The 11,262-nt window shown below is 40.1% G+C and overlaps 1 pseudogene; it reads right to left on the bottom strand.

Annotated features, from left to right (window-relative positions):
* Positions 1 to 10,243: 10,243 nt before the first annotated feature.
* LOC121148860 lies at positions 10,244 to 10,593 on the bottom strand (annotated as a pseudogene).
* Between the last annotated feature and the right edge of the window lie 669 nt (positions 10,594 to 11,262).

The raw sequence follows: 11,262 nt of genomic DNA on the forward strand, positions 1-11,262 counted from the left end.
TACTCACTGGCTTGACCACCGACAACATATAAATATATATGTTGGTCTATACACCAGTTCACTCTTCCTTCCATCTAATTGTTATCTATGCCTCTATCCACCCATCCATTCATGCACCCACCCATTCCTACATCTCTCTCTCTCTCTCTCTTTCTTCCTCCCTTGCTCCCTTTCTTCATCTTTTTCTTCCTCCTTCACTCCTCCCATTCAATTGGTGATCCACGATCTAGTGTTTGCATGAAACATGCGGGTCAGGTTCCACGCAGCATGCATTTACAATGCTGACTGGAAAGAAATGTTGGTGAATGAATGAACAAGATAATCCAAGGCCTGGTTAATAGGAACTGATGGAGGTTTTAAGTCATCTGAAAAATATCCAACAGACTGAATATGTCCAGGGTGTTTTGTGATGATAATTATTCCATTCATTAACAAATGCTGTTAATAAAGTACCAGAAATCTGAGAGTTCCCATGCATATAAATAAATACTTGAAAAAGTCCCAGCATGGTAGTCTAGTGACTAAAGACCTCACACCTCGATGCACCAGATCCTATATGGGCTCTGGTTCATATCCTAGCTCCTCCGCTTCCTATCCCATTACTGCTTATGCCCTGGGACAACAGTCAATGAGGAACCAACTCCTTGGGATCCTGTACCTGTGTCGAAGACCTGGAAAAATCCTTGGCTCTTGACTTTGGCTCAGCCATTGGCACAAGCCATTGCGACCACTTAGGAAGTAAGGCAGCAGAAGAAAGATCTTTCTCTCTGTCTCCCTTCTCACTGGAAATCTGACATTCCAATAAAAACAAATTCAGGAATTTTACAAAAATAAAAATAAATAGTTGAGTACATGAATGGGAGAGAATAATCAGTCCTTTCTTAAGTGTAAAGGCCAGTAACTGCATGTAGAAACAGTAAGGGTAAAACAAACTCATAATTGAAATATTTTTTACGGCAGCAATATTTTGTTCCAACAAATTCACAAGTGAATCCTAAAATTAGTGGACAAATATTAGAAGATAAATAGTTCATCTACCTAACCTTAATGTGTTTTACTTGTAGAAGACAAAACAGAAACTTAGAAGTGAGAAGTCTGAAGTATTGGGTCCAAGTTAACACCATAAATAACAGGCACCTTAATGCCTTAAGACTCCTGATAGTAATTATGGAGAATGTCATAGCATCACTTTGATGTTATTCCTGCCGCCAAAATATAACTTCAGTGTAACCATGAGACAACATCAGAAAAAACCCAACCAAGAAACATTTCAGAGAACATGTGATATACTCTAATCACCAGTTTTTGGGTGGATCACAGGACTAGAGAAATGTGAGCAAGGAAATTCAATGTGGGTTGATAATCTTAGAGCTTCAAGTAACAGTTTTTTCTTCAACAGAAGCAATGTTGGAAATGAAATGATCCATATAATCTGTTTCATAGTTTTTACTGTGGTAGTTGGTTGTTTTGGTCATTGTGTCACAGTTAGGAAAGATGTCAACATCAGAGGAAACTGGGTAAGGAGTGTTCAGGAACTCTGTTCTTGTGACTTCTCAGAATCTGTTGTCTCAGAGGGCTTTATCATCTCTCCTAGAGGTAGCCTGTGTGACCCAGATAGTTGCAAAAACATGGATTTTATTTTTCTTCATTTCTCTTTCCCTGACCTCCAGCATATGGTTCCTAACTATAAAACTGTTTCTCTTGTTATCTCAAGGCCAACTATTGCTGCCCAGTTCCTTTTTGATGATTGAAACATGACTTGTGCCTTAGTTTCCAGTCTGGTTCCCAGCTAATTCTTTCTTTACCTAAGGACAGGTTGATTGTCTACACACACACACACACACACACACACACACACACACACACACACACACACACACACTCACATCATTAAATTGTCCTCTTATTAATCATTCAGTATTAGTTACAAATTATTTTGAATAGCATCCACATTCCTTTGTATGGTAGACAAGACCCTGCATATCTTCTTCCCTTGTGTCTCCTTGCTTATAACAACTCCACCTGCTTTTCCTCTGTCCACTATGTTCTCATAGACTCTGTGCCTTCCTCTCCAGGATTTTGGCATGCACAGCTCTCTGTTTCAGCAGACATCCCTTACCCAGCCATGGACATTATCCAGCTCCTACTCCTCACCAAGGCCTCGCATGAAACTTTGCAAATGAGATCTCTGAATCTCCATGCCAGGAAATGTTAATTTCTTTAACAGGATGATTTCATAAAAATGTGACTGTGCAGTGATGGTGTGCTTCTATTTACCATTCCCCCAGTGCTGGGAACACAGGACAAACCAGGAATGCAAATAGAAAGGGGAAACCTTTGGAGATAAACCTGGAGCACCTTACCCAGTGCAAGTTTTTGGAATCTTTGCATGGCAAGGTTTTCAATCTCACTGCAACTCTCCAATGATGACAAATATGTACTCTGGGTTGTCATGCGGTAGTCCTAGGAGCCAGGGTCTCTCTTGACACTCAATGTCCAGGCCAGGACAGCAGGGCTGTCAGAAACAGTGTCCCTCCTACAGTCACAGAAGCCAGAATGCTGGTGAATGCCAATCTCAATTCCAGGCAAGCATTTGAACACCCTAGCATGTCCATCAAGGGTGATGAGAATGTCTAACTGTAGTTAAAATGTGGCTGAAATTAAAAGACCCTTTGGAAACCCAGCCTCGGTCTCCTCCCCATCCTAAGAAGAAGGACAAGGAGGAGGCACAATGGGAAGTGGAAACACTGCCTTTCCAAGTGATGCAGGCATCTGCTAATCCAAGGATCATCAGCATCACCAAGGATATGTGCAGCAGTGGGTCAGGTTTTCGCATCATGATGTGAGGGATTCAGTTGTACCTTCTCTTTCCAAGATCAACAGAACTCTAGTAACCTACATTCTTCCACACTCCAGGAGCAGGACTAATACACACACATGATTTTACTTTGTCTGGAGGCAGACTGACGCCCACATGGCTAGCCAAAGAACAGCTCTCACCCATAAGAACCTGCTTCTCCACCTGAAAACAGCATTCAGATCAATCACATGCTGTGAATGGTGCTTGATCATCCTGCAACCTGTGGGCAGAGAACTACCCCTCGCCTGTTGGTACAAGACCATACAGTATGTGGGATTTTCACATTTGCTAAATGAGCTAGGGAGAAGAATATTTAATGATGTGTGAAATGTCTGTAGGATGTGAATTCCAATGTCCACACATAAAATATTGGCACACAACTATGCCTGGATGTGGTATGTGCTCTTCACAGCCTTTTGCATGCTACAACAGCAGAGTTGAGCGGTTGTGACAGAGCCTGAAGTAGGCATTCACTGGCCCTTTCCAGAAAATGTGTGGGTTTCTGTCCTAGACAAGCTGTAAAATTGAGATCAAAATCAAAACAAGCTGTGCTGACATGTCTCAGAGAGTGTTATTTCTATGGAAGTTAAGAGGAAGGAAGTTGTCCCCTGAAACAGAAAAGTCCAGATCTGGGAAGCTTAACACAAACGACATTGTCAACACCCAGGAGGATGCCACAGAGAGCATTTATCAGAATCCAGAACCATGTCAGACTAGAAGTAGTTCTAGCAGCCTAATGCATTCTATCTCAAGAGCTGGCATTCCTAAAACAATCCCACCGTGAAATCCGGATCAGATCTGTGTCTTACCCTACAGAATCCTCTTTCATCTTCCTTCAGCATGTCTCCTAATCATGAACTCATACTCTCTTCATGCATTGTTCTTTACTCAGGCTTACTCAGGTTACTAGGGGGCATTCAGTTCCAAAGGGCTGTGGAACCCAGGTGCCCAATTTCTCTCTAGAAGCCAGATTCTGTGTGCTATTGTGTGCTCTTCTCAACTCTTCCAGGCTCCCACATAAGGCTTGGCTGGTTGCTTCTGCCTGCCTTCAAACCCACATATGCCCGGTGGGGTCCATCTCAGGCCTGAAATCTCAGGTTAATTCTGCTACCTTCCTCTTCCACTATTTAGCGTGCATTGCTTACCCTGGGCTCACTTGATCCATCCAGAATATGCTGCCTATTATAAAGTCAGTTGATTAGAGGTTGACACAGTAACAGAGAGGGTTAAGCCTTCGCCTGCTGCACCAGCACCCCAAGGGCACCACTTCAAGTCAAAGCTCTTGGCTGTTCCATTTCTCATTCAACTTCCTACTTCTGGGCTGGGAAAGCAATAGAGTAGGGTGACAGAAAGCCTGGGAACCCACCAACCCCATGAGAGACCTGGAAGAAGCTACCTGGCTGCTGGTTTCTGATTGGTTCAGCTCTAACAATTTCAAACACTTGGGAAGTGAACCAGCAGAAGGAAAACCTTTCTACAATCCCTTGCAACTAAAAATCAGCCTTTCAAATATAAGTTGAAAACACCTACAAAAATCTGCTCACTGTGATTAGGAAAGTGATGAGCTTTTAGTTTTATTTTATTTTAATACCTTTTACGGTCATATAAAATAGTTCTATAGATTATATATTCTAGTGATATTGCACCATTTTGTTTATGCCAAAATTGTCTAAGGATATATTTCTCAAAACATGACTCTAAGACAAAATGACACCTGACCATACTTAATGTCAACTTCACGTAATTTCCTATAAATTTTCCTAGAAAAAAAGATCCTGCTTGGATCCAGGATTCTCGAGGGTTGGGATACAAGTCTCCTCTTGTCCACCTGCCACTCTGGGATCCTCCTGCTCTGTGCATATGGCATCTTGTTAAGAGGTTGTCAGGATCTCTTTAGATACGCCCCCCAAGCCTCCCAACGCCATATGCCTTTGTGGTTTTACAGTTGTCTAATGCTGATTCAAGTCTGTTGTGTATAAGTTATCTGTTATGCTTTACATCTGCCTCACATATTCTAGGGAGATGGAAGATTTCTCTGCTCTCCCTCTCCATTACTGAGAAGCATAGGGTCTTAAAAGTACATAAGGTTTTACAGTTCTTTGATGAAGATCATGAGCAGTCTGACTCACATTGATTGTAGGTTCATTGATTACATCACATTCTCTTGTCACATGACATACAGGATGTTAGAGTTTGAAATAATACTACAATTTACAGGTATCATTTTTGAGATTGACAGCAATAGCTTAAATTAAGGAAAACATGTGGTATCTAACCTTTGGGGACTGACTCATTTCCCTTAGCATGATGCTTTCCATTTGGGTCCTTTGCCCACAATTAAGTGCACCTCTCTCATTTTTTTTAAACCTGAGTAATATTCCATGAAGTAAATGAACCAGTTTTCTTATCCAGTCTTCTGTTGATGGGCATTTTGGTTGCTTCCAGGTTTTTGCAATTGTTGATTGTGCTGCTATGAACATGTGGGTTCATGTAAGTTTCTCGTGTAGCAGGTGTTTTGGATATATTCCTAAGAGTGCTATTGCTGGATCATATTCTATGCAGATTTTCATTTGTTTGAGTGTTCTCCACACTGATTGCCACAGAGGCTGCACCAACCTTCATTCTCACCGGCAATGGAGAAGTCTTCCCTTTTCCCCACAACCTTGCCAGCAAGTGTAGTTGGTGGTTTTTTGTATGTGTGCCATCCTTACTGTCTTTAGGTGAACCCCATTGCTGTCTTAATTTGGATTTCCCTTTATTTCCAGGGAACTTGAGCATTTTTTCATGTTTGTTTGCCATTTGCATTTGTTCCTTTGTGAAATGTTGGCCATTTCCCGTGCCCATTTTTTGATTGGTTTGTTTTGGTGTTTTGAGTTCTCTGGAGATCTTTGTGTATTCTGGAGTTAAGCCTCCTATCACCTATGTTGTGTCCAAAGATCTTCTCCCATCCTGTGAGTTGCTTTTTTCTTTGTTGATGTTTTCCCTTGCTGTGCAGAAGCTTCTCAGTTTGATGTAGACCCATTTGTTAATTATGGTTATTTGATTGCTATTGCTTTTGGTGTTCTATTTAGAAAGTCAGTGCCTACACCTAACTCTTGCCCAATGTGTCCATCATTTTCTTCCAAATGTGTAAAGGTTTCTGGGTGTAGGTTTAGGTCTTTTGTCCATTTAGATTTGATCTTATGTATAGTGAAAGGTGTGGGTCTGTGTTGTGGTTTCCAAAGGCTATTAGCCAGTTGTCCCAACAGAATTTATTGAAGACACCTTCTCATTTCCAAGCATTGTCGTCTGGTTTCTTTTTTTTTTTGGTCAAAGATTATTTGTTTGTATCTACGTGGGTTCCCTTCTGTTGCTTCTATTCTACTCCATTGGTCCTCCTCTCTATCTCTTGCCAGTATCATGTTGTTTTAATAACTACCACCCTATAGTATGTCCAGAGGTCTGGAACTGTGCTTTCCCCGTTAACTTCATATTCTTCAAGATGGTTCTAGCTCCTCGTGGTTGTGCTTGAGTGTGTGTGCATGTGTGTGTGTGTGTGTTTCCAGATGAAACTTTGTATCATTTTTTTCAAGTTCTATGAAGAATGTTTTGGGTACTTGGAATGTTTAGCATTGAATGTGTATATTATTTTTGGTAACATAGTCATTTTTACAGTATTGATTTTACCTATCCAGCACCATAGGGTGTTTCTCCGTCTTTTGAAGTCTTCCTCAATTTCTTTATTAAGCTTACAGTAGTTTCTTTCAAAGAGATTTCGTGCATTTTTGGTGAGGTTTATTCCTAGATACTCCATGTTCTTCTCTATTATTTTGAATGCTATTGTGCTGGTTAGATCTTTTTCCATCTTGGGACTGTTTGCATACACTAAGGCTATTGTGTTCTGTTCATGTGTTGTACCCTGTCCCTCGTCCAAACTCTTGTATAAGTTCTAGCAATCTCTGTAGAGTCTCTTGGTTGTTCTATGTAAATGATCATGTCATCTGCAAATAGTGAAAGCTTGACTTCATCCTTTCTCATTTGGATTCCTTTAATTTCTTCTTGTTGTCTTATGGCCTCTGCAAGTATCTCTAAGACTATATTGAATAGCAATGGTGACAGTAAACATCCTTGTCTTGTTGCAGATCTCAATGGAAAGTGTTCCAGGTTTTCTCCATCCAGTATAATGCTAGTGTTGGGTTTTTTGTATATTGCTTTGATTATGTTGTGAATTGTTCCTTTTACGCCTTACCCTGGTTTGGGTTTTTACCATGAAGTGGTGTTGGATTTTGTTGAAAGCTTTTTTGTGTGTCAATTCATACCGTTATATGATTTCAATTCTCCAGTTTTGGAATGTGATGTATCATATTTATGGATTTTCAAATGTTGAATCATGGCTGCATGCCAGCGTTGAATCCTACTTGATCTGGATGAATGATCTGTCTGATACATATTTTTTTTTTTAATTCTAATGGTTAGGATTTCATTAAGAATCTTAGCATCAATGTTCATCAGGAAGTTTGGTCTGGAGTTTTCCTTCTCTGTAAGTTCTCTACCTGGTTTTTTTTATTAAGGTGATGTTGGCTTCATAGAATGAGTTTGGAAGTGTGGCTTCCTTTGCTATTGTTTTAAAGAGATTGTGGAGGATTGGGGTTAGATCTGCTTGGAATGTTTTGTAGAATTCTGTAGTGAAACATCTGGACCTGGACTTCTCTTTGTTGGGAGATCTTTAATCACTGACTCAATCAATATCTCAGTTACAGCTTTGTTCATGTCTTCTGTTGCCTCTGAGGTTGCGGTGTCAGTTATGCTGCCTTTTTCACCCTTGATGCTACTAATTCCCATTTTCTCATTTTTTTTAAACGGGCCAGTGGGCTGTCTGTTTTGTTTATCTTCTCAAAGAACAAGCCTTTTGATTCATTGATTATGTGATTAGTATTTTCTTCCTTTTTTTTTTTAAATTTCAATTTAGTTTACTTCCTACCTTGTTTTGATGATGTATTCTCTTTTGTTTGAAGGGTCATTTTGTTGTTGTTTCTCTAATTTCTGGAGGTGTGTATTTAATTTTTGTAATTGGAATCTTTCTTGGGTTTTGACATAGGCACTGATTGCTATGAATTTACCACGCAACACTGCTTTGGTGGTGTCCCCCAAGTTTTGGACCATTGTATCTGAGTTTTCATTGGTTTCCATAAATTTTTGATTTCGTCCTTTATTTCTTCCCTGACCCATTGTTCATTTAGTAGCAGATTCTTCAGCCTCCAGGTGTTTACGTGATTCTTGGGGCATTTTGATTCATTGATTTCCACTTTCAATCCTTTGTGGTCTGAGAAGGTGCTTGCTATGATTCCTATTTTTTTGAAGTTAGTGAGTCTTCCATTCTGCTCTATCATGTGGTCAATTCTGCGAAGGTGCCATGCACTGCTGAAAAAGATATATATTATGAGAAAAATGTTTTGAATAAATGAAAATAAAAACAAAATCATTAGAATCTGTAAGGTAGTGTTTTCGCTGATCTTAGTGAGATATGTCTCCTGTAGGAAACAGACATTTTTTTTTTAAAAATCTGCTTATCTATGCATTTGATTGGTGGGTTTAGCCATTTCCATTCAGGATTAATATAAAGAGGTGGTAATTTGGTCCTGTCATTTTAGCAATGGGATATTAATTGTTTGATTTTTTTTTCTTGTTATTTTCCCGAGATGTTCTTCACATTTGCCTTTACTTTTTGTTTTGCTATTCCTTTTCTCCATCAAGAGAGTATCTTTTTAAGTATCATTGCATTGTAGGGTTGGAAGAATTGTATTTATTTTTCTCTTAGATGATACATTTTATTATGTTTCTTATACTTAAATCACACTTCAAAAATTTACTGGGCACTGTTGTTTCAGACCCACTCTTGGAAAAATACTTCGAAGAATTCCCCACAACCTGTCTGTAAACTCAATGCTACAAAACAATCAAGTCAGCAGCTAGCTGTACAAATATACAGTCCTGTCATGTCCAACAAAGGTATCTTATATACTCTGAGCTCTGATTTAGTGGGTTAAATCCAAGCTTGTTCATGAAAGTTACAAAGCCCTTGATGGCTTGATTATTTCCCATGGCCAAGCATGTCGCCTGTTCTTGGTTCTTTGTAGAGATTGGTGTTCTTTAACCTTGAGGTTTGCAAATGAAAATCTATTTGCTCCAAATACCTTTAGCACTTGTTTCTTCTCTTACTTCCTGGAGAGAGAAAAACTCCAATTTCACACTCCACATATCCTCAATGTGCAAACTGGACCAGGTGAAAACTGGGGATTGGGAACTCAATCCAGCTATTGCACATGGATTGTGTTGCCATCACTTGAACTTCTGCTTCCCAGGTATGCTTTAGAAGGAAGCTGAATTTGGAACCTTAACAAGAATCAGACTCAGGAACTCTGATATGGAGCATGGTGTCTCAACCATTTTTTGTTTGTTTGTTTGTTTGCTTCAAATTCATATTTAAAAAGGATCAGAGGTGGAGCAGCCAGGACTCAAACCCATACTCATGCAGCATGTAGGCATCACAGGTAATGGCTTAAATTACAGGTTAACTTACAGGTAGTGACCACGATGCTGACCCCTCCACCAATGTCTTAAAAATTAGATCAAATGTTATGCATCTGGTTCTCGTTGATCCTTTGAAGTTCAGTTTAAATATGTCATTAGGGAATTTTTTTTTTCAACTGATGAGCTTTGGACCTTGCCTCTGGACCCATCTAGCCATCCATTCACACTTTCATCAAAGTCGGGCTTTTCCCTTTGTAGTGTTTAATGCAATTATATGTAATATTAGTATCATCCATACGATTCACTTTTCTACGTAATAGGGACTTTTTCTCTTGGCAATCACCACATTATCATGTATCAAGGACCTTTTGTACATAGGATGGTGTTCACTTCTCTCTTCTCAGGCAGTTCCTTTAATATACAGATCCATCTTACTAGATATTCTGAAAGGGGTAGGTGAAGTGTAGTTTTGGATCTTGCTGTGGGAAACAGAGGCTGATGGCCAAAAAAGCTTAGTGTTAAGATAGTAGGGAAGCAAGAAATGACTGAGGAAGAAACTCTCCAAAAACCATGTAATGATGCTACCCCTCACAGACCCTGATGCTCTCCAACATTCCATCTCCATACTTAATAAGTCATGAGACAATCATTTATTCATTGATGGAGCCATTTCACTATTCAATTCATTCTATTAGGTGAATGTCAGCTTACAAACCCAGTACCAGAATGATTTTACAGAATTAGAATACTGACGTGACCTGTCACACTTTAACTGCATTTGGCTTCAGCATGGAGATGACTGTGTTCACCTAAGACAGGTCACTGAGAACCAAGAACATCCTCCAACGTGGACAAGAAGTACACATGGTCCTTTCAGTCTCTGCAAACGAAGTTCCCTCTGCATAGGCCAACTCTATTTCTTTTTGTTTATCTTCTCCCTTCTTTCTTTGGTTTCCCTTTTCCATGAAGCTTCTTTACCTGTGCTTGCTCCTCCTTCCAAAAAGCCTAATGCTCATCTCTGTAGAGGCCAGGGAATGGGAGAATCACCATGAGGGCCAAGAGCATGTTGCTATTGGGATGCCAGTTGTAAATCCCCTCTATTTGGCTTAAGCTGAATAGTCTCACCATTTTCACAGACTTGGAACCAGTGTGCCTGGCAACTTCACTAAAGAGCCCACACTCAGATGATTCATCCAAAGGGCATATTCTGAGAGCGAAGACATTTCTTGCTCCCAAACGCACTTTGGTTTTGGAAGGCCCACACACTACTCCACGTGCTTGGTGGCTCATGAAGTGCAGGAAAGGCATATTCTTTTAACTCTTTTGTTTTATTGTGGAAGAAGTTTCATTTTTATAATACAAATTGGGACCATCACAGAAGCCTAGAGCCTAAAGTCCTCACCTTGAAGAGGCCAGGAGATCATATGGGTACTGGTTCTAATCCTGGCGGCCCATTTCAATTCCCATTTAGCTCCTTGTTTGTGACCTGGGGAAGCAATTGAGGAATGCTTAAAGCCTTGGGACCCTGAGTGCACATGGGAGACTTAGAAGAAACTCCTGGCTTCTCGTTTCAGATTGGCTCAGCTTTGGCCATTGTGGTCGCTCCAAGACTGAGTTATTAAAAAATCTCTATCTCTCCTCCTCTCTGTTTATCTGCCTTTTCTTTTTTATTACTTTTTAAAGATTTATTTTTATTATTTTTTAATGGAAAGGCAGATATACAGAGAGGAGAAACAGAGAGGAAGATCTTCTGTCTGATGATTCACTCATCAAGTAAGCACAACGGCCGATGCTATGCCGGTTCAAAGCCAGGATCCTCTTCAAGGTTTCAAACACGGCTGCAGAGTGCCAAAGCTTTAGACCTTCCTCAACTTCTTTCCCGGGCCACAGAC

This window comes from Ochotona curzoniae, unplaced genomic scaffold (genome assembly GCF_017591425.1).
Source record: "Ochotona curzoniae isolate NIBS_2020 unplaced genomic scaffold, NIBS_Ocur_1.0 contig_1828, whole genome shotgun sequence".
NCBI lineage: Eukaryota > Metazoa > Chordata > Mammalia > Lagomorpha > Ochotonidae > Ochotona > Ochotona curzoniae.